Here is a 9,026-nt window from a genome sequence, read left to right on the forward strand (position 1 = left end):
CTCTCTCCTCAGTGAGCCCCAGCACTAAGGGGCTGGGGCTCACCTAAACCACGGGTTTGGAGATCCACTCTGCCCCATGAGAGAAAATGCCACGAGTAAGTCACTGCCGTGTTCCCGCGGAGTCTCACGGAAAGGAGGCCCTCACGTGTCCCTCCTCATGGATTCCAAGTTTCTTCCTTGTCACCCTGGTTTTACTTTTGGGGGGCATATGAGTAAGTTACTACACTTTCCCGTCTCCCGACCACCGATGAATGACGTGCTGGGGATGTCAGATCTGAGCCTTTAAAAAAGTGGTTCATTTATTTTTTTTTATTAGCAATACAGGCTCCTGCTTTAAATTTTTGAAAAGATGGGAGCGTGAAATAAAGAAAACGGTTCGTTGCAATCATCCTTTTCCCAAGCACCATCCACACACGATAACATTGAAAAAAATATATTTACTGATTTTGGAGAGAGCTCAAGCAGGGGAGGGGCAGAGGGAGGGGACAAAAGAATCCAAATCGGGCTCTGCGCTGACAGGCTGTCCGCACAGGGCCCAACGCGGGGCTCAAACCCACGAACCGTGAAATCACGACCTGAGCCCAAGTCGGACGCTCAACTGACTGAGCCACCCAGGCGCCACGTCACAATAGCATTTTTTTTTAAATAAACGTTTGTTTTGGAATAATTTCCATTTATCAGAAAGTGGCAAAGTTGGTGCCCAGTTTCCCCTGCCGTTGACATCTTCCCGCAGACCAAACAATTGACATCGGTCGGTGGTCACGCTTAAAGACATGAAGCTCAAGCTTTATTTTATGTGTTCGTTTGTTTTGCGTCTGAGCGCAGCTGATCACAACGTTACCTTAGTTTCAGCTGTGACATAACACACTGACCCTGCACCTGTATGTCGGGACTCTTTTTTTATTAAAAATTTTTTTAAAGTCTTTATTTTTGAGAGAGAGAGACAGAGACAGAGTGTGAGGCAGGGAGGGGCAGGGATTGATGGAGACACGGAATCCGAAGCAGGGTCCCAGCAGCACAGAGCCTGTGTCACCGCCTGGCACGCATCAGTACAGCCTACGAGGAGGGGACACTCATGCCAGTTATCCAGTGAGGGACTGCGAGAGTGTTCTTAAAGCCACACCCGTCCTCCTTCCCCTCCCGGCTCCGGCACCCCCGAAACGGACCACGGTGATAGCTGGTCACATCACTGGCTTGGCCGCTGGAACTCAACTTGCTCGTCAACGTTCACGCATGATTTTGACAAGATCGGAAACAGCTTGTGCCTCGATGCATAGCTCGTGTTGTAGTGCCCCGGTGTGCCTGTAACACTCAAATGGACACAGGTACCAGGAAGTTTTCTTTCTTTGTCTCTGACTTTGTCCTACTTAAAATAAAGCCTTCCCCCCACCGCCCAAAAATGTTACGTTGCATTTCCTCTGTTTCTTCGCCTTTTCTCATTGTGATATTTTCTTTTTATTAAAAAACTTTTTAATATTATTTATTTATTTATGTTTTTGAGACAGAGAGAGAGAGAGAGTGGGAAAGGGACAGAGGATCTGAGGCAGCCTCTGCCATGCCCGACGCGGGCCTCGAACTCACGAACCATGAGATCATGACCTGAGCTGAAGCCGGACGCTCAACCAACTGAGCCACCCAGGCGCCCCCCATCGTGGTAGTTTCTACCTGGTACCAGTCTCACTGTCCTGGAGCTTAGAAGCGACCAACTGACAAGAAGGGGCCATGGGCCAAGGGACAAGTAAGCTATGTTTTTAGTTGGCAAACGTGTTGACTTTGATGCAGTTTGCAGAATCTGGGGCTTGAAGCTGTGATTTTGGTGTGTGTGTAAATGCTGGCTTCCTGCGCACATCTTGACGGCGGTAATGACCCTGGCTGTCTGGGAGGGAGGGCTCTAGCTAACGGGCAGGTGCCCCTCGAATGGCATTCTCTCCTGGTAAACGCACCAAATAAAGTGTGTCTGCAATTCACCACCACTCTCCCTGCGTCTCAAATGGACCAATGAATACATTTGTGTCTTTCCTGCGTTAGTCTGATTTACCTCCTAAGAGATTGTAAAAAGTAATTTTCGTGTGGATTTATTTTCTTCTCACCCTTAAGTAATGAACACTGATTTTCCTCTCCCCCCCCCCCCCCCCGCCACTCCACGCCCAACTCCAGTGAGGATATGCATTGCCCAGAGTTGAGCAAGCCGATCCCACAGGCTTGGGGGGGAAGCGCATTATTAAAATAACAACATGTGGTAGACACAAGAGTGAGGACGTATATTCTTGTTAAACCTCCGTGCTCCAGAGGAAGAGTCAGCGTGGAAAGTCAGCTTGCCAGGGGAATATCTACCCGGCCCAGCGTGGCCGTAGGTGCGGAATTACGGGAGAAAATTTCTTTCTTGGCCGGTGGTCCAGGCTGGCTTCGAGGAAGGGCAGAACATGGAATGAGCTAGGATCACCTGGCCATCCCAGACGAAAAGACTCACGGGCTCAGATCTCCCCAAAGACACTCTCCTGCCGAAACCCTTCCGGGCTGAGACGCTCATCTGTCTACAGGTTTAGATGGGCAGGGGCTATGGACTGAATGTTTTGTCCCTCCCCCACCCCAGTTCATATGTGGAAGCCTTAATCCCCAGGGCAGTGATATTCTTTGGGAGGTCTTTAGGGTTAGATCAGGTCCCAAGGGTGGACCCCTCATGACAGGATCAATGGCCTTACAAAGGCGAAAGAGACAAGAGTGTCTATTCCCCATGTAAGGATACAGCGAGGAGACAGCAGTCCCTGAACCGGGCAGTGGGCTCTCACCAGACACCAGACCCGTGAACACCTTGATCTTGGGACTCCCAACTTCCAGAACTGTGATAGATACGAGTTTGCCGTATAAGCCACCAGTTTATGGCATTTTGTTACAGCCTGAACTAAGACAGCCGGGATTTTCGTGTCCACTTAGACGTTTTGCCCCCCGATTTCATACATTGACTCCTGGCGAATGACGGTCACTTATTAAGTCCTCGCAGGGCTGACAGCCAGCCTCCTGGGGCTTGCAGAGATTACCCCTGCTCCAATCCAACGCCCCTCTTCAAAAGTAAGTGAATAAGGCCTCTCCACTAAAATATAGAGTGTAATACTTTGTGGTCTTGTTACCACTGAGTTTTCTGTCTCTGCCCAGTGTCCACACGGTCGCGTTGGCAGAGGACAGAGGCCAGCGCTCAATGCGCAGGGAACCCGTCCCAAAGCTGCAGTCTGTCCCTCCTCCCTGCACATTAGGTTCCTGCTTAAATAACTCTCCAGCTCCACAAATCCAGTAGTGAAGGAAATGCATTTCACTGGAAATGCATTTCATGAAAAGCAAGAGGGGCTGGGGGAGGGGCGCCTGGGTGCTCCAGTGGGTCGAGGGTCCAGCTCTTGATTTTGGCTCAGGTCAAGATCTCATGGCTCATGGGATCAAGCCCCCCGTCTGGCTTTGTGCTGACGGTGAGGAGCCTGCTTGGGATTCTCTCTCTCTCTCCCTCCCTCTCTTTCTCTCTCTGCCCCTCCCCTCCTCAAAATTAATAAACCTTGAAAAAAAGATGGGAGGGCTGGGGGTTATTTTTTAATTAGTTAAGCTGCCTGTGGATAAATACCACTTACGGCATTTCGGCCCAGGTTCCGTTCGTGGTTTCCGATCCAGTACCTTTAAGGACAGCAGACTCGGAGTCACTTAAAACAGCCTGAAGGAGACAGAGGACTTCTGTTATGACAACAGCCCTTCACTGTTTTAACTCCTTCCAAATTCCGTGCTGAAAATCACGGCGTGATCTGAAACAGACATGTTTTTAACGACCTATCAACCAACATTTGGTGAACATAAAAGAATTGTGGGAGGGTGTGATGCCCAGTCCCTAGAGTCGTAAACTTTTATGATTTCTGGGAAGTTCACCAAGTGACAATAAATCATACCTTTTTCTCTCTCGCATCCGTTTCTTAGTAACCCGATAAACTCAGAATTAGGCATGTTATGGGTTACAATACCTCGTGCGTATTCACAGAATATAACATGGATAGTACATCCTTGGGGGAAGCAGGGACTTCCGCCCCCTTACATCACAAAAAGTCCCATTTAGATGGAGCCATCAAGAGACATAAAGGGAAAAAAAAAAATCTACCCATTTCAGAAACGCGTGCGGGCATTTCTGGTGAAAATCATTTAAGTGCTATGTGAATTTTGCCAAAAGAAAATGAGCTGTGCCTTTTTTCCTAATATTCTCTCTTTTTTTTAGTTTATTTATTTATTTTGAGAGAGACAGAGACAGCACAAGAGGGGAAAGAGCAAAGAGAGAGGGAGAGCGAGAACCCCAAGCAGGCTCTGTCCTCAGTGCAGAGCCTGATGAGGGGCTGGAACCCACAAACCATGAGATCACGACCTGAGTCGAAACCAAGAGTTGACGCTTAACCCACTGGGCCACCCAGGTGCCTTCCCCCCCCCCCTTTTTTGAATGTTCATTTATTTTTGAGAGAGAAAGGGAGACAGAGGATCCAACATGGGCTCTGAACTGATTGCAGAGAGCCCAATGTGGGGCTTGAACTCATGAACCATGAGAGCAAAGCCACCTGAGTCAAAATCAGATATTTAACCGACTCAGCCACCCAGGCAAAACTGGGCTGTGCTTTCCAAGTTCAGAGAGCACTGACATTAATGAGTTGTCATCATATCCAGCATGGCAATGATAGGTCGTCGCTATTCTCCAAAGAGTAAATGTGTCCGGAAAGGGAGATAACCGAATGTTTGACCGAATAACCAAAATGAAAAGAAAACAACCAGACCAGCAAGCTGCCAGGCTGGAGATCACGCCTTCGCCACCAGAGAGCTGTCTTCACCCTGGGGTATTGCAACTCGTAATTTAACAGACACAAATATTTCTGATGCACTTTAAGATTGCTCGTGACCAAAGTGAACAAAGAGACAAAAATCATAAAACGTGCCGAAAGCTTTTAAACAGCCTGAATTATTAAATCTTCAGCAGTAGTCAGACCTTTTCTTTTTGTTGTTTTTTCTTGCTTTGAGAAATCCCCAAGCCCGCAGGAACCCACTCCACCCAGCACAGCACTGCCTGCTCAGCAGCGGGGCGTCGGGCCATGAAATCTCACTCCGGGACTCCCGGATGGCTGGATATTCAGATGTTTTTTTTTTTTTTTTTTTTTTAATTTTTTTTTTTCAACGTTTTTTATTTATTTTTGGGACAGAGAGAGACAGAGCATGAACGGGGGAGGGTCAGAGAGAGAGGGAGACACAGAATCGGAAACAGGCTCCAGGCTCCGAGCCATCAGCCCAGAGCCTGACGCGGGGCTCGAACTCACGGACCGCGAGATCGTGACCTGGCTGAAGTCGGACGCTTAACCGACTGCGCCACCCAGGCGCCCCCAGATGTTTACCCACTGGTGCACCTGTGCTCGCAGAATTCTCCATGCAACATTTCACTTTTCACTTGTTTACTTGTATGTGTTTGCTTTTAAGGGTCTCAAAGGAGCCCAAAGTTTTGGGAGCTCTTGCGGTATTTTAAACGCGTTCTAGAGTATTTAATGATCCTTCACGTAGTGGCAATCATGGGGTAATGAGCACAGGAAGCCATTTGCAAAAATTATACTTTTTCTGCTTTAGGTTTTTAGTGGACTTTCCAAACGTCTAGAAGCCTATTCACAAAACTAGTTTCTCATGAGAATGCATGAGTCTGAAATGGGAGTAAGAACGATTTCCAAAGGAAAGACATCTTTGGAGCAGGATAAAAACACTTGGATAAACGTCTATAAACTTGATAGAATGAGGCCACCGTTAGAGGACTGGATTCCTTATCAGCTGTATTTTACAAGAGGTGCTGGGTGTGGGGCGCCTGGGTGGCTCAGTCGGTTGAGCATCTGACTTCGGCTCAGGTCATGATCTCACGGTTCGTGGGTTCCAGCCCCACGTCGGGCTCTGTGCTGACAGCTCAGAGCCTGCAGCCTGCTTCGGATTCTGTGTCTCCCTCTTGCTCCGTCCCTGCCCCACTCATGCTCTGTCGTGCTCTCTCTCAAGAATAAATAAACATTTTTTAAAAACACAAGAGACGTTGGGTGTTTCTACGATGAAATGACACAGTGAATGGTCTAGGAACAAAGAAACGGGATCGTGAAAACATAGAAAAAAGTGTAACACTACTACGTGTCAGAAAAGAAAATTAGATTCCTTCGATGTGGAAAATGAAAAATTATTGGGAGCAAATGTCATCATAGTGTCTCTTGCTTTTTCATCATCGGATCAGTCAAAAAGTGAGATAATGTATTTTCTATCACCAGATGTATTTAGACGAAAGATCTCTCCACGTGCAGGATTTATGCTTTAGTTGAAAAGCTAAACCTGTATTTTCCAAGTTCCCCTTCAGTGCTGGCATTCTGTGATTCTGACGTGGGTCTGGGAAGGGCTCCTAGGTTCCACACTAAGACCCAGAATCCTGAGCACGGTGACATAACCCTGTGTGATCATGCTGTAAGGCACACTTGACCTGAAGACACGGAAATTATCTGGGTTGGTCTCATGCAATTACACGAGCCCTCGAAGGCAGAGAACTTTCTCTGCGGAAGAGAAAGGCAAAAAAAAAAAAAAAAAAAAAAAGCCGGAGATTCCAAGCAACGGAAGGATTCGACTCACCATCGCTGGCCTTGTACGTGGAGGATGCCGGGCGAGAAGGAATATGGGTGACCTCCAGACGGCAGCCAGCGAGGTATCGGCGACCTCAGGCCTGCAACCACAAGGAAGCAGATTCTGCCAAGGATCTGAATAAGCCTGGAGGCCGTTTCTTACACTTCGGGGTAAGCACTTTTCCACCAATACCTTGATTTCAGCCCATGAGACCCAGCACAGAGTCCAGTCAAGCCCTCCTGAGCACCTGACCTACAAAACTAAGGTAACCAATGAATGCTGTGTTAGCCACTCAGTGTGTGTGCGGTGCTTGTCAATAGAAAACGAATGCAGTTGGCCGTGACGTTTATCAGACTCCTAATTAGTGCCCTTTGAGTGACTTAGCTCTGAAACAGGGGCTATTTATCCATTGTGGGTAATGTAGCATCTATCACGTAGGCGGTCTGGATTTTTGCCTTTGTTTCATCTGCCGCAAGCAAACTCATAGATAACGTATTTTTAAAGAGGGAGAATAAGGCGATCGTGTCGACTGGATTTTTTCTCTCACTCGTTGTGAATTCGGGGTATATTATTTCCATCACAGGCAACACAAGAACAGAAACATGCTAATGCATAATCCTCCGAGATTTAGTTCTGTCTGAAATGACAAAGGACCGTTATTTCTTTGCATAGAGTCGGAGCGTATTCAAACATGCTGAGGTCGTGTGTCACATCGCGGTATCATTCATTTTGGACGTTTGGGGTTGGGATGGCTTATCCAGTTTTTCCTGCCTTCAGTTCACCGACTCTTGATGTGTTGTTCGTGCCGGTTGTGAATTGACTCTGCTGTGCGTACCACGATCTTCTAAAAAAAAAAAAAAATCAAACCTATTTTAAGGTGTATTCCACCCCCCCCCACCCCCCGCCCCCCAGCCCCATTAAGTTTTTACAATGTTCTTGCAAAGTTCCAGCTCGGGTTGTGACTCAGGCCAACTCAGAACCATCAGAGAGTTACTAGCGAGTGACAGGCACAGTGATGCTATTCTGAGTTGGGGACCAACAGCACCATTCAGGGTCTTTGATGCCAATTAAGAGCAAGGCCAAAGATGAGCTGAGCAGGGAGTCTACGTCCTTTCACGGGGTGAGAAGAGACGGGAAAGAGCTATTTTGATTGAGCGCGAAATATACGATCGTAGGAGGGATCCGTGACCGCATTCGTGTCCCTTCCTTCTCTTATTGCTGCATTTAGTGCAAATTTAACGAGTGTCTGTCCCTTGCCCGACCCGTGTCAGGTGCTGAGATGATGAAAAGTGGTAACAAAGGGAAACCGGGGCTTCAGGAACAGACAAAGTGCCAAGGAAGGTCGCAGAGCGGCCGGAGATGTTCTGAGGGCCCCTGAAGGGGTGGCCACTCGTTCTGACCAGGAGTTGGGGAAGGCATCTGGGGTGGCACATTTGAACGTGGTCGTGAAGGATGCAGTGGGAGGGCCCGGGTGGAAGAGGCATTTCAGGAACGAGGACACAAAGACAGGGGAGTGGTGAGAGAGCAAAACAGGACACCAGGCAGCTAGTGTGCCCGGAGGTACTTCCAGGGGCCGAGCATAGGATTTCTGGGAAGGACGGTGGACAGAGGGACCAGAGAGACAGGTGGGCCTGGTTCTGTGAGAGTTCGATGACATTGTAAGAAGACAAGGAGTCCCTGAAAGGTCTGAAACGGGTAATAAAATCCAAATATATTAGCACAGTGCTCACTTCGGCAACATACATCTTCGACACAGAGAAGATTAGCGTGGTCCCTGCCCGAGGACGACACACACATTCATGAAAGGCTCCATATTTTTTCTAAACAAGCAAGAAGGACAACAAAACCAAATGGTAGCACAGCTATAGTCTAAGACGTTTTGGAAGCCATGTTGCTTCCTGCTCCAAAATTCATAAAGAAAATATCAGCGATAGTAAGAGTAAGACGTGGGACAGCATACCTGTATCTCTTGGATAAATACCTAGTAGTCAACTTCTGGGTATTAAGACAGTTCTATTTTTAAATTAAAAAAAAAATTAATTAAATTAAAATAAAAAATAAAATGAAATGTAAAAAAAAGAAGAGTAAAACGTGGGGTGCCTGGGGGGTTCAGTCGGTTAAGCGTCTGACTTCGGCTCAGGTCACGATCTTACGGTTTGTGAGTTTGAGCCCCGCATCGGGCTCTGTGCTGACAGCTCAGAGCCTGGAGCCTGCTTCCCATTCTGTGTCCCCCTCTCTCTGTCTGCTTCTCCACCACTCATGCTCTCTCTCTCTCTCTCTCTCTGTCTGTGTGTGTCTCTCTCTGTCAAAAATAACTAAACATTAAAAAAAAAGAGTAAAACTTAATGTTCAGAGTCAACAGAGAGTCTCTGGACAGAAGGAGAAGTGCA

General features: G+C 47.7%; 1 pseudogene; it reads left to right on the forward strand.

Annotated features, from left to right (window-relative positions):
- The first annotated feature begins 8,358 nt into the window (after positions 1–8,358).
- Positions 8,359–8,455, forward strand: LOC122205714 (annotated as a pseudogene).
- The last annotated feature ends 571 nt before the right edge of the window (positions 8,456–9,026 follow it).

This window comes from Panthera leo, chromosome D4 (assembly GCF_018350215.1).
Source record: "Panthera leo isolate Ple1 chromosome D4, P.leo_Ple1_pat1.1, whole genome shotgun sequence".
Classification (NCBI taxonomy): domain Eukaryota; kingdom Metazoa; phylum Chordata; class Mammalia; order Carnivora; family Felidae; genus Panthera; species Panthera leo.